At 38.6% G+C, this 15,442-nt stretch overlaps 1 pseudogene across 1 annotated transcript in view; it reads right to left on the reverse strand.

The window, feature by feature from the left end:
• Window positions 1-2,688: 2,688 nt before the first annotated feature.
• The window catches only part of LOC308432679 (protein CDV3-like), a 63,661-nt pseudogene continuing 50,907 nt past the window's right edge, over window positions 2,689-15,442 (reverse strand). The window contains exons 2-3 of the transcript in view: window positions 4,266-4,775; window positions 2,689-2,830 (exon numbers count right to left, since the gene is read on the reverse strand). The product of the transcript in view is annotated as a protein CDV3-like (transcript). The remainder of the gene's footprint in view (window positions 2,831-4,265; window positions 4,776-15,442) is intronic.

Consider the following 15,442-nt stretch of genomic DNA (forward strand, 5'->3'; position numbering starts at 1 on the left):
ATAAATAGCTCAATGTAGAGAATAAACAGGGTGTCTTGATGAATTGTGTCACATCCAAAAGTTTTTTTTTTAATTTTGTTAGTTTTGTTTCTTTATTGTTTGTGTTTGAGATGGTAACATTTACAGTAAAAATTAACATAATAGCCCCACTGCATCATGTGTCTACAAGCAGGAAAAGCTAGACAAACCTCCAAAAACAGAAACAAGCTTGAAAATATCAGACCTAAGTAGACTCTCAAGATGGATGAAATGGTGTATGGAGGAAAACACATGGTTGTGTGAAGTTCTAGGGACCCTCATTTTGTGACTGAGCACTTGAGTCTAACTTAGACACAGTAGAAAGATACTTGAGGTCTTAAGTCGAGTAAATTGATCTCAGTTATATTCTAAAATTAAGACACTGCTTCTGGGCAGACAGGAAGTTTATATGGCAGGCCAGAGAGGGAAATAATGGGTGAGAGATTCCTAATGGCATTAAACTAAAAGAAAAATGGTTTGGCATAGTCTGGGAAAACCCAACCCTCTTATGCTTTGAATAGTAAGAGTAGGCTCCTGCGTTGAAGCACTGATTTCCTATTGAGCAGTGATTAGAACATAACCAAATGATGCCTTTATTTATTTTTCATAAGTTTACTATTTATAAAATGTTAAATATTACAGAGTTCTTACACTGTCGGAACAATGCCTGAGAACCCAAAGAAATGGTGCAATGGACAACCTCATCCACCCAGACAGTATATTAAAACTTGATTCATATGCAATGCATTTTGATAGTTTCACAATCTTAAAAACTTTTTAACAAGACTTGGAATTTACATCTGCTGCAGGTCTTCAGCGTTCCAGTACAGTATTCATTAAACAAACCTCATCGTGTCTCTGTTCACTTCTTAAATCATAACCCCAAACAGAATTTATGTGTCTATGTGTGGGAAGCTGGGGTAAAGCATATTTTTAAGGGAAGTTTGTGGCTCAAGGTATGAGATTACTTGTTAAGGTTTCTGGTGCCCAAACTAAGCCTTCAGCTTAACTAAGAATCTCAAGCTTCTAATCACCCAACCTCCTCCTGGCTCAGATTGTGCCAACATTATGCCATTAGAAGTGGCATGCAGTCTGGGCAGGAGACACTGGCCTACACCTCCTGCTTCCCACACTGCTGCTCTAATCCACTAAACTGCAAGACATGCTCTCAAACTGAGAAAACTTTCCCTATTCCCTCTTCCACTCCTGCGAGTAATGAACAAGCCTGAACTGTTTGGTAAAGGGATTCATTTACAGAGAAGCCCAGGCACTGCCATCTTATCATAGTCATATGCTAATATAGTGTGTGTGCACTGGGCCACTTGTAGAAACAAGATAGTAGGTAACTGACAGACTTATTTCATTAGGTGGAAACAAATTTAGCAGTAACTTCTTCTTAAGAGCCACCTACTACTATAGTTAAATTGTAATTGCTAACAGAAGTGCTACATTACTGGCTATTCCCCTGCCTCTCCAAGTGAATACCATAAACATACTCCCAAGGTGAATGACAAGAGCTGGCTAACAATGAATTGATCTACAGAACAGCCCATAACCTTCAAATTTGGGGTACACACCAGGACTTACCAGACACCATGCAACATTCGCAACTTGGTTTTTTGCTCCTGTTGCTTTGAACTATTAAAGGCCAGGTCAGTGAAACCCTCTCCTTCTGAGCAGACGCCACACTCCATCCACAGCAGTTCAATTTAGACCTGATTAGGGGACTTGAGCAGCACCTGGAGTGGAGCAGATCCGCTGTCCTTTATATGTATCAAAGGCCATCTGATTCCACCAAAGGATTGGGAAATTCATAGGGCATTTCACAAGTCCAATGCTTCTTCAGACTATTTCACCACACAATATGCCCTCAAAGAACTTACTCCAAGTCAAAGCAAGGCCTTAATGTGGAACCAAACAACTGCTATCTGAATGAAAAAGCATTCAAAGAAACAAGACTACCCCCACCCGCTCCTTATTTGGTGAACCCGAGTTTGGTTGAATTAAATCCATATTTACCTCATACAACTAAAAATATAAATCATAAGCCCCACACAGATGATCCAAACACATTTCTGACAGTCACTTGTTACAGGAAGTCTAACATAGCCACAGCCTGTAGAGTATTCCTTAGGATGGGGCACAGAACAGGTTTTTAAGGTCACTTAACTCTTCATCTTCTACAGCGGATCAGAACTCAGATGGCTGACTTCTGAAGGCTTTCTGACAAGAATCCAGTAGAGTTGGTTTCAAGGTTCACATAGACACTAATAGCTGTAACCTTATGTAGAAGTTGTGATCCACATGAAATCCACAATTAAGTGCAGCAAATCTGAGGTAGTCAACCTTGCAAAGGCTCAGTATCTGAACATAAAGATGTTTGAAATGACCACTGGCTGCAAGTTTGGTTTGATATGAAGAGCAAATATGGAAACACTGTTGAATCTAATTCACAAATATTTAAGACGATGAAAACACCCCTAAATCCAACACACATCAAGATCAGTCGTGACTTTTGAACTTCCATAGTACAACAGGGACATTCACTGGACTTGAGGTCTTCAGTCAGTCACTGTAGATCCAGAAATCAAAACGCTGAATGGCTGTTCTTGGTGGTTAGCTGTGGTCTAGTTATCTTGGAAGGCTTAGCAAAGCCCATATTTAACTGTACTATGTGTGGCTGTACTTCTTATTTTCAAGCACAGCATACTGGTTGTCTAGCTGAAGTTTAAGGACCTGGTTTTTTGAAAGCTCCTCCCTACCTCTATTTTTGTGTCTTACTACTTCAAAGCTCTTCTCCATTTCTTTATCCCTAAGGGAAAAGAAATGTAATCAGTAAATATTTCTTCTTCACTAGGGAATTTTGAAAGTATTCTTTCTTGAATTAAAAAACAAAAGACCCTAAGAATATCCTGGAGAAACAGGAAAGGAATACAAAAATCCCTATCAAACCATTTTAAGGCTTCAATTGAACAGAAAACATGTAATACTGTACTGAAGCTCTGGGGTCCCATCTTCCGAAGAGAATATTTTGGGACCAACTTGAAGACAACCAGAAAAAAGCTGTATAATGACATTCCTTCTAAGACTCACTTCTAAGTTTTTGCAGTTAGTAGATAATCTTTATGCATAAGGGCAACGATTTCCTCATTCAAGTAATGTTCTCATCATTCAACGATTTCTCCTCCCTTTTGCTTTGGGGGAGTGATCTGATTAGATCAGGTCCAGAAAGATGTGTGTGGCAAGTCACTACTGCTCTCCCTGAGTCCCCCACACATGAGGACAAAACAGGAGAAGCAAGTCCAAGTAGAGGTCTAAATTCAAGCCAGCTGTGCTCTCAATGAAGCGAATAAGCTGGGATTTACTTTAAAACCACCCAGAAAAATTTTCCATCTGATGTCATTTATATTTCTTCCCATTTTATTTACTTTTGAAAATTCATGTCCCTTATGCACCATAATGTTCATAGCGGCTCTATTTATAATAGCCAGAAGCTGGAAGGAACCCAGATGTCCTTCAGAAGACAAATAGATACAAAAATTGTGGTACATATACACAATGGAATACTACTCAGCCACCAGAAACAATGACTTAACCAAATTCTTAAGAAAATGGCTGCATCTAGAGAATATCATCCTGAGTGAGATAACCCAGTCACAAAAGAACAGACATAATATGCAGTCACTGATAGTGGGATGCTAACCCCAGAGGTTTGCACTCCCCCAGAAACAACTCACAGACTGTATAAAGTCCAAGAAATAAAGAAAACAAAAAAATATACATATATTTACAAAACAAGAAGACTTTGACTATTTCCATGTTGCGTTTTGTTTTGCATGTACTTTACGCTTATTGTAACTATTAGGTTTTCAATGCATACTGTCAAGCCCTTGAAAAAAATCAAGTACTGACTAAAAAATATATTCACATGGTTTTATGTAAAAATTATTTTACTGTCTGAAAAAACAGTACTGACAAAAATGTATAATTTTAAGCAAAAAAATGTTTAAAATCTGTACATTTATCTTTGTTTTGTAAAATAAAGTCGTTTAAAAAAAAAAAGAAAAATCTTGAAAGACTACCACAAGCTTCAAATCTTGAAGGGCTATTCTAACCTATTTATTAAGTAAATAAAACATTAAATACAAAAAAAAAAAAAAGAAAAGAAAAGAAAATTCATGTTCCTAATAAGATGTAGATGTGCCATATGTGGTCATTTAACTTCAGGTAGTATTCATTTTAAGTACCTGTTCCGGCTCTCTACACGCTTGGCAGTAGACTACAGGGATGAGAACTGTGTGTCACTGTGTATTTCTGGTGGTCCTTGTGGTGTTTTCCTTGTCATGGTTAGCCTTTCCCCAGGAGGCCTATAAACACCACTAGGCATTGCTGGCTCCGGGGTTTCTGTAACTGTTACTGGAGCAGGAGGCGCTTGCACTGGAGCGGTTTTATTCCAGGGACCTGAAGATTGTTCTGCTCCACTGCCACCTCCACCTTCTTCCCAATTATCTCCTGGATCTTCTCTCTTTTCATTATCGTCATCTTCCTTTTCACTTACTGAATTGCCTGAACTCTTAATCCGCTGTAATCAACCTCTTTTTGTTCAAATTCTTTCCACTCATTTTCATCTTTCGATATGGCCTTGCCTGCGGCCGATCTCGAGCTCCCACCATCTTCCGACCTGGCACCTGAGCCCAAGCTCTGGCCGTCGCAGCAGTCGCCCGGCCTGGCTAAACAGTCTATTAAGGTGGTAGGGCCTAGATGAAGGAAGTTAAGTTACTGGATGTGTTTCTTTGAAGGATGTATCTCAGGACACTTCTGCTCTCTCTCTCTCTCTCTCTCTCTCTCTCTCTCTCTCTCTCTCTCTCTCTCTCTCTCTCTCTTTCTCTCTCTCTCCCTCTCTCCCTCTCTCTCTTTTCTGTATGCCTCGAAGTGAGTATCTTTCCATTACCATGAGCTTTTCTCATGCTAACTCACCACTGACCAAAATCCACTGAGACAGTCAACCACAGACATGGACTACTGAAACGGGGATGCACAGTTGGCCATTCTGCTCTGATTTTCTCAAAAATTTTGTTACAAAAAAATAGAACCAACAGACCCAAACCTAAAGTACAGAAGGGTTTTCTGTAAAATAGAATTAATCTTGGGTTTTTAATGAAGGATTCAGACTACATCATTTCATGAGCTTAGAAAGGAAAAATCAACATGAAAGAGACATATGAAGTATGCTATGCCATTTGAGGCTGTATAATTTTGTGTATATTTATTTTCCTTTTTACTTTGTTATCAATTTATTTATTTTATAAAGTTTTATTATAGCTCACAAAATTTGTTATATAATAATATATGATGAATACACATTTTTTTTCTTTTTCTTTTTCTAAAAAGGACTGAGGCTTCCATATTTTGGCCTTCCTTCTTTTTGAGCTTCATAATGTCTGTGAGTTGTTTGTTGAGTATTCAGAGTTTTCTAGGGCTATTATCCCATTATCAGTGACTGCACATCATGTATGTTCTTTTGTGACTGGGTTACCTCACTCAGGATGATATTCTCTGCTTCCATCCATTTGCCTAAAAAAATTTGTAAGTTATTGTTTCTGATAGCTGAATAGTACTCCATTATGTAAACATACAACATTTTCTGTATCCATTCCTCTGTTGAAAGACATCTGGGTTCTTTCATTCTTCTGGCTATTAAAAATGAGGCTGATGTCTCCTGCCCAGAGAGGCTTTGCAGACAGACTTGATGCCAAGGAGCTCTTCCACCTAGACCAACTGGTAACCTGGGGTACAGACCTAGTGAGGTTGTGCAGTGAGAACCCAGAACACAGAGAGCACTTGGAGGCAGAGCCCAAGACTGTGTCAAAGACCAAAAGGATCTGCCTGGGGAAGGCAGTTCTGAAATATCAGCTCTACAGGTGGGCACTTTTACACCTGGACCAGAGGTAAATCTGAGACAAAGGCCCAGGGAGGGCACACCATGACTTCTCAGTGAGCAGAGAGTGCTGTACTCACTGGAAAAAAACAAGTCCGTTTTGGCCTGGAGAAAGAGCCAGATCCCCACCAGTAGTATTCAGGACCAGTGGGCAAAGGGCAAAGCTTCAAGAGCAGCCTGACTAGACCTCCCCGCACCTGAGCCCACAAAGACAATTGAGTACCTGACACCAGAACTCACTGATCACCATAAAAAGCCAAACACTCAGAAGCAATTTTCTTCCTGAGCCCTCGGGCCCTCAGATCCACAGGAGAGACGGTGCCAGTCACTAACAACAAGACCACATATAATCACAGACAAAAAGATGGCAAAAAAAAAAAAAAAAGAATTTAAGCAATGGACACCAAGACAACTCAGCTCTCCCACCACAGCAAGCCATGAATTACAAAACACCCCCAAAAAAAAAAGACTCAGAAATGAAATCATACCTCAAGATGATGATGGACTGCGGCGTGCTCCTCGACCAGCAAGGAAAGACGACCACCACCAGAGGATTCTTCTCAGATATTATAAACAGTTCCTATATTAGGAGAAAAATTAAAGAGGCCCTTAACTGCCCAACGTACTCCCCGAGATTGACAGCCAATATAAGAGGCAGGGCTGAATCTCTTCTTCCTGTACAGAAGGGTGACCCCTTAGGTTGGGCTGGAATAAACAAATTACCCTTTGGCTGGGCAATAGGCCAGCGACCGGCAATCCAGGTGGCATCAGCCTATCCAGGTTTTTTGTATAATTAGCAGTGACTCTATAAGTTTGGACTGACTTTGCCAACTCTTTATCTTGTTTATGTTCGAGGTGGTTGGTGATCATCCTCGAACACAGGAAACATTTGCCTGAGGGCATGGCTTGTCTCCAGCATACAAAAGGAGAACTCCAACTTCCTCTCTGAATCGAGCAGAGGCGGCGGCTGCTCTAAGAGCTTCCGGTTTCACTATAGAAGTCCTTCCCCCTGGCTGAAACCGCTCCACTTCAAATTTTGCTGCCTCCTCCTCTAAATCTTTCTTCTCAAACAATTTGTCCTCTAACTCCTCTTCTGCCAGCTCTAAAGCTTTTTGCTCTTTTAGTGGATCTTCCTTTCCTGGGACACAATCATCACCTCTCTCAGTGGTCTTTCAGCCTTTTGGTTTTCTTTTTCACCTGCAGGCACTACTTTTAAGCTTCTGTCTTTGTTTTCCTTTTTTTTTCTTTTTTTCTTAGGCCTACCCAAGTTTTCCCCTTTTAAATCAGCTTCTGAGGTCTCTGACAAACTATCCTGGTACCTGGTTAATGCTCTGCGTCCTTCCCTATACCGCAACCAAAAGCAGCAGGCAAGGACAACAATCACCCAAATCACAAACACAGCACAGAGAACCAGGGGGTCGGGACCTGCAAGCAACATACCTGGGAAAACTTGACTTACCGACGTCACCGCTCCCACGGTGTGTTGAGTTCTGGATCCTCTTCGGCCCCTCTCACGGTCCCGGGTTTCGGCACCAGTTGCGGCGCGCTCCTCGACCAGCAAGGAAAGACGACCACCACCAGAGGATTCTTCTCATATCACACTTTACTGTGGGAGCCTCTTGGTTGAAGGGGAGAGCAGGAAGCGAGGGGCCCAAACTACCCTAGCTGTCCGCTTATATAGGGAGAAGCTCATACGGGCTTGCCATGGTTGGTTGTCACCAGTCTGCTGACACCAGAGGCCTCGGGATTGGCCGGAGTTAGGTTATGTACTGCGCATGAGCAGGGTGCAGCGCCTTAGCTGACAAGAGCATTACTATATATGGAGTTGTTTACCTCAAACCGTGAGGGAGCCAGCGCCATCTTGTAATGGCGTCCACATACGGCTCCCCACAATGGAGATCTTAAAGAAGAGCATAAATAAAAACAAAGAACAACCATTAACAAATAGAAGCTTTTAGGGATTAGTATCCAATTATCAGTGACTGCATATTATGTCTGTTCTTTTGTGACTGTGTTATCTAACTCAGGATGTTATTCTCTAGATGCATCCATTTTCTTAAGAATTTCATAAAGTCATTGTCTCTAATAGCTAAGTAGTATTCCATTGTGTAAATATGCCACAATTTTTGTATCCATTCATCTACTGAAGAACATCTGGATTCTTTCCAGCTTCTGGCTATTATAAATAGGGCTGTTATGAACATTGTGGTGCATGTGTCTTTGTTGTATTTTGGAGCTTGTCTGGGGTATATGCCCAGAAGTGGACTAACTGGCTTGTCAGGTAGTACTATGTCCAGTTTTCTGAGGAATTGCCAGACTGATTTCCAGAGTGGTTGTAACTGTTTACAACCCCACCAAAAGTGGAAAAGTGTTCCTCTTTCTCTGCATCCTCACCAGCATCTGCTGTTATCAAAATTCTTTATGTTAGCCAGTCTGACTGGTGTGAGGTAGAATCTCAGGGTTGTTTCGATTTGCAGTTCCCTGATGACTAGGGATATTGACCACTTCTTTAGATTCTTCTCATCCATTCGATATTCCTCAATTGAGAACTTTTTGTTTAGCACTGTACCCCATTTTTAATAGGATTATTTGATTCTCTAGTGTCTAGCTTTTTGAGTTCTTCATATACCTTGGATATTAGGCCTCTATCAGATGTGGGGTTGGTAAAGATCTTTTCCTATTCTGTTGGCTGCCATTTTGTTTTCTTTACAGTGTTCTTAGCCTTACAGAAACCTTGCAATCTCATTAAGTCCCATTTGTCAATATTTGACCTTATAGTATGAGCCTTTGTCTCAGAAGACCCCAGAAACAACTCACAGACTTCAAGAAAAAAAAAAGAAGAAAGAAAATGAAAAACCATTGTGCTTAATATTTACACACCAGGAAAACTTTGACTAATTCTAGGTTACATCTTGTTTTACATGTACTTTAAGCTCATTGTAACTGTAATGTCTTAATGCATACTATCAAACCTTTAAAAAAACAAGTACTGACAAAAATGTATTCTTATACTTTTATGCAAAAATGCTTAAAATCTGTACATTTATCTTTGTTTTTAAAAATAAAGTTGTTCAATTTTTAAAAATTGACAAATGGGACCTCATGAATTTGCAAAGCTTCTTTAAGGTCAAAGACATTGTCAAAAGAACAAACTGGAAACCAACAGATTGAGGAAAGATCTTTACCAATCCACAACTGCTAGAGTGCTAGTATCCAATATATTCAAAGAACTTAAGATGTTAAACTCTAGGGAGTCAAAGAAATCTATTTAAAAATGCAGTACAGAGCTAAACAAAAAATTCTCAACTGAGAAATATCAAATGGCTGAGAAGCACTGAAAGAAATGTTCAATATCCCTAGTCATCAGAGAAATGCAAATGAAAACCACCCTAAGATTCCACCTCACACCAGTCAGAATGACTAAGATAAAAACCTCAGGTGACAGCAGGTGTTGTTGAGGATGTGAAGAAAAAGGAACACTCCTCCAACGTTGGTGGGATCGCAAGCTGGTACTACTAGTCTGGAAATCATTCTGACAGTTCTTCAGAAAATTGGCCATAGTACTACCTGAGGACCCAGCTATACCACTGCTAGGCAAATACCCAAAAGATGCTCCAATATCTAACAATAATACATGTTCCACCATGTTCATAGCAGTCTTATTTATAATAGCCAGAATCTGGAAAAAACCCAGATGTCCTTCAAGAGAGAAATGATAAAGAAAATTGGTACATTTACACAGTGGAGTACTACTCAGCTATTAGAAACAATGACTTCATGAAGTTACAAGGCAAATGGATGGAACTAGAAGCTGTCCTCCTGAAGTAACTCAGTCACAAAAGAACACTCACGGTATGCACTCACTTATAAGCAGATACTAACCCAAATAGCTTGAATACCCAAGAAACAATTCACACAACTTAATGAAGCTCAAAGAGAAGGAATGCCAGAAGGTGAATGCCTCAGTGATTCTTAGAAGGGAGAACAAAACACTCATGAAAGGAAATAAAGGGACAACTAGAGCAGCAGGGATTGGTCATCCAGAGATTTCCTCACCTGGGGATTCACCCCATACGCAGCCACTAAACCCAGGCACCATTGCTGATGCCAAGTAATGCTTACTGGCAGAAACATGATATGGATGCCCCTTTAGAGGTTCTGCCAGAGCCATTCTGATACAGATGAGGATGCTTGCAGCTAAACATCAAACTGAACATGAGGACCCTAATGAAGGAGTTAGAGAAAGGACTCAAAGAACTGAAAGGGTCTGCAACCCTAAGGGAAGAACAAAATTATCAACTAACCAAATTCACCACAGCTCCCAGTGTCTAAAACACCATCCAATGATTTGGCACAGAGAGACCCATGGCCGCACGTGCATATGCAGCACAGGACAGCATTTTCTGGCATCAACTGGAGGAGAGGCCTCTGGTCTAGGGAAGGCCCTTTTTCACAATGTAGGAGAATGCCAATGTGCTGAGGTTAGAGGGTAGTTGGAAGAGGCAGCATCTTCATGAAGTTAATGGCAGGGGGAGGGAAGATGGTATTGGGGCCAAAGGGGATAACATCTGAAATATAAATGCAGAGTCTATCCAATAAAAAAAGGATAAAACAATGGAATAAAAATAAATAAAAACTATGCAAGTACATTTAGAAAAAGAAGAAAAAACAAATAGAATCTTTTAAAGAGGAAACATGAAAATCACTCAAAGAACTCAAAGAACTACATAATTACAGGAAAATACAACCAAAGAGATGAAGGAATTAAAAATGGAAATAGAAACAACAAAGAAAACACAAAAGAGACAACCCTGGAGATGGAAAACCTAAAAAAGAAATCAGGAGTCACAGACTCAACCATCAACAGACTACAAGAGATGAAAGAGACAATCTCATGGGTTGAAGACAACATTGAAAACATAGAAAAAACATTCATAAAAAATGCAAATATCAAAAGCTATTAAGCCAAAATGTCCAGAAGATCCAGGATGCAATGAAAAGAACAAAACTAAGGAAAATAGGAATAGAAGAGGGCAAAGAATATCAACTAAGAGAACTAAGAGACACAGTAAATACCTTCAACAAAACTGTAGAAGAAAACTCCCCTAAGCTTTAGAATGAAATGGCTATGAGCAGATAAGAAGCCAACAGAACTGCAAATAGATTGGACCAGAAAAGTAATACTCCCCAACACATAATAGGCAAAATGCCAAGTGTTCAAAACAAGGAAAAAATACTAAAAACAGTAAGTTAAAAAGGTCATGTAACATAAAAAGGGAGACCAATTAGATTTACACACGACTTCTCAAAAGAGACTATGGAAGCTAGAAGATCCTGAACATACATCATACAAACCCAAAAAGAACACAAGTGCCAGCCCAGGCAACTATACCGAGCAAAACTCTCAGTCACCATATATGAAGAGAACAAGATAATTCAGGACAAAACTAAATTTACACAATATCTGACCACAAATACAGCCCTAGAAAGAATAATAGATGAAAAACCCAACACAAAGAGGGAAACTACATCCTATAAAAAGCAAGAAAATAACTAATCATGAAAACCAAAAGAAGAAAGACACACAAACATAATTTTAACTCTAAAAGCAAAAATAGTAGGAAACAGCAATCACTATTCCTTAATATCTGTTAACATAAATGGACTCAATTCCCTAATAAAGAGACATAGACTTTCAGACTGATACATAAACAGAATTCAGCATTTTGCTGCATACAGGAATCTCATCTCAGAGACAAAGACATACATTATCTAAGAGTAAAAGGCTGGGAAAAAACATTCAAGCAAAAAACCTTAAGAAATAAGCTGCACTAGCCATTCTAATATCGAATAAAGTAGATTTTCAACCAAAAGTTATCAAAAAAGATAAGGAAGCACACTTTTTACTCATTATGGGGAAAATTTATCAGGATGAGTTCTCAAATGTTAACATATATGCTCCAAATACAAAAGCAATCATATTCAAAAAAGAAACCCTACTAAAGCTCAAAACATACATTGCATCACACACAATAATATTGGGAGACTTCAACACCCTACTCTTATTAATGGACAGATCATAGAAGCAGAAACTGAACAAGGACACAGTGGATCTAGCAGAGGTTATGAGCCAATAGGAAATAATAGATATCTACAGACCATTTCACCTTAAAAGAAAAGAATACACATTTTTCTAAGCATCTCACAGCACATTCTCCAAAATTTACCATATAGTGGGTCACAAAACAAGCCTCGATATATATTAAAAGAATGAAATACTCACAGGCATCCTATCAGATCATTATGGACTAAAGCTGGTCTTTAATAACAACAAAAACAACAAAACACCCATATACACATGGAAGCTGAACAATGTTCTACTCAGCAACAGCATGGTCAAAGAAGAAATAAAGAAAGAAATTAACGATTTTCTAGAATTTAGTGAAAATGAAAGCACAACATACCCAAACCTATGAGATGTGATAAAAGTAGTACTAATAGAAAAAAAACATAGCTCTGAGTGCCTCCAGAAAGAAACAGGAGAGAAGATATACTAGCAACTTGACAGCACAGTTGAAAGCTCTAGAATATAAAGAAGCAGACACACTCAGGAAGAGGAGATGGCAAGAAATAATAAACTCAGAGCAGAAATTAACCAAAAAGAAACAAAAAGAACCATTGAGAGAATCAACAAAACCAAGAGCCAGGTTTTTTTGAGAAAATTAACAAGATTGATAATCTCTTAGCCAGACTAACTAGAAGGCAAACAGAGAATATCCAAATTAACAAAATCAGAAATGAAAGTGGAGACATAACAACTGAAACTGTGGAAATTCAAGAAATCATTAGATCCTACTACAAAAGCCTATGCTCAAAAAATCTGGAAATTCTGAAGGAAATGGATGAACTCCTAGACAGATACTAGATAGGAAAGTTAAACCGGGACCAGGTAAACCATCTAAATTATCCCATATCACCTAAAGAAATAGAAGCAGTCATCGAAAGCTTCCCAAACAAATAAAACCCAGGACCAGATGGGTTCAGTGCAGAATCCTATCAGACATTTATTGATGACTTAATACCTATACTCTCCAAACTATTCCACAAAATAGAGTCAGGTAGAACACTACCCAACTCATTTTTCAAAGCCACAATAACACTCATTCCTAAACCACACATAGAGCCTACAAGGAAAGAGAACTTCAGACCAATCTCCCTTATTAACACTGATGCAAAAATACTTAACAAAGTTCTTGCCAACCCATTCTAAGAAAACATCAAAAACGATCATTCAGCGTGATCAACTAGGTTTCATCCCTGCAATGCAGGAATGGTTTAATATACGAAAATTCATCATTGTAATCCACTATGTAAACAAACTCAAAGGGGAAAAATAACACAGGATCATCTCATTAGATTCTGAGATAGCATTTGACAAAATTCAACACCCCTTCATCTTAAAAGTCTTGGAAAGACCAGTAATCCAAGGCCAATACCTAAACAAAATAAAAGCAATCCAATAGCCAACATTAAACTTAATGGTGAGAAACTTGAAGCAATTCCACTAAAATCAGGGACTAGAGAAGGCTGCATACTCTCCCCATACTTACTGAACATAGTACTGGAAGTCCTGGCCAGAGCAATTAGACAGCAAAAGAAAAACAAAGAAATATAAATTGGAAAGGAAGAAGTAAAAATATCACTATTTGCAAATGACATGATAGTATACATAAGTGACCTCAAAAATTCTACCAGAGAACTTTTACAGCTGATAAACAAGTTCAGCAAAGTGGCTGAATATAAAAGTAATTCAAACAAATCAGTAGCCTTCCTCTACTCAAAGAACAAAGAAGCTGAGAATGAAATTAGTGAAAAGGTACCTTTCACAATAGTCACAAATAATATGAAATATCTTGGTGTGACTCTAACTAAGCAAGTGTATGATAAGAACTTCTAATCTCTGAAAAAAGAAACTGAAGAAGGTCTAAGAAAATGTAAAGTTCTCTCATGCTCATGGATTGGAAGAATCAACATTTTAAAAATGGCCATCTTACCAAAAGCAATATACAGATTCAATGTAATCCCCATCAAAAGTCCAACTCAATTCTTCATAGAGATGGAAAGAGCAATTTGCAAATTCATTCAGAATAACAAAAAACCTAGACTATCAAAATCCATCCTCAACAATAAGAAAACATCTGCGGGAATCACCATTCATGACCTCAAGCTATATTACAAGGCAATTGTGTTAAAAAACTGCATAGTACTGGTACAGAGATAGACAGGTTGATAAGTAGAACAGAATAGAACATCCAGAAATGAACCCTCACATATATAGTCACTGGATTTTTTACAGAGGAGCTGAAAACATTCAATGGAAAAAGGACAGCCTCTCCAACAAATGGTACTGGTTCAACTGGCACTCAGCATGCAGAAGAATGAAAATAGACCCTTTCTTGTCTTATTGTACAAAGCTCAAATGTACAAGCAGATCAAAGATCTTCACATTGATCAGTTCCGTTTCATTGATCTATCTGCCTATCTCTCTCTGTACAAATACTATGCAGTTCTTAACACAATTGCTTTGTAATATAGCTTGAGGTCAGGGACAGTGATTCCCTCAGAAGTTTTTTTGGTGTGGAGGATTGATTGCACTATCTTAGGTTTTTTTGCTATTCCAGATAGAATGTCCAACTGCTCTTTCCAACTCTATGAATAGTTGAGTTGTAATTTTGATGAGGATTGCATGGAATCTGTAGATTGCTCTTGGTAAGATGGCCATTTTTACAATGGGGATCCTCCCTATATATGAGAATGGGAGATCTTTCAATCTTCTGAAGTCTTTTTTTCACTTTGCTTCTTCAGAAATAAAGTTCTTGTTACACATATCTTTCACTTGATTAGTTAAAGTCACACCAATGTATTTTATATTGGTTGTGACTATTATGAAACATATCTTTTCACTCATTTCTTTTTCAGCATGTTTATCCTTTAAAGAGAGGAAGTCGACTATTTTGTTTGAGTTAATTTTATATCCAGCCACTTTGCTGAAGTTGTTTATTAGCTGTAAAATTCTTTGGTGGAGCATTTGGGATTGCTTAAGTATACAATCATGTCATCAGCAAATAGTGATATTTTTGTTCTTCCTGTCCCATTTGGATCCTTTTACATCCTTTTGTTGTCTAATTGCTCTGTCCAGGACTCCCAGTAGTATACTGAATAGGCATGGGGGACAGTGGGAAGCCTTGTCTAGTCCCTGATTTTAGTAAAATTGCTTCAATTTTCTAACTATTTAGTTTGATGTTTGCTACGTATTTGCTGTATGTTGCTTTTACTATGTTTAGGTATAGGCCTTGGATTCCTGTTCTTTGCAAAACATTTAACATAAAGAGGAGTTGAATTTTGTCAAATGCTTTCTCAGCATTTAGTGAGAGGATCATGTTTTTATGTTTTGTTTTGTTTTGTGTGTGTGTGTGTGTGTGTGTG

The sequence above is a fragment of the Micromys minutus genome, assembly GCF_963924665.1.
Source record: "Micromys minutus genome assembly, chromosome: 18".
Taxonomy (NCBI): Eukaryota; Metazoa; Chordata; class Mammalia; order Rodentia; family Muridae; genus Micromys; species Micromys minutus.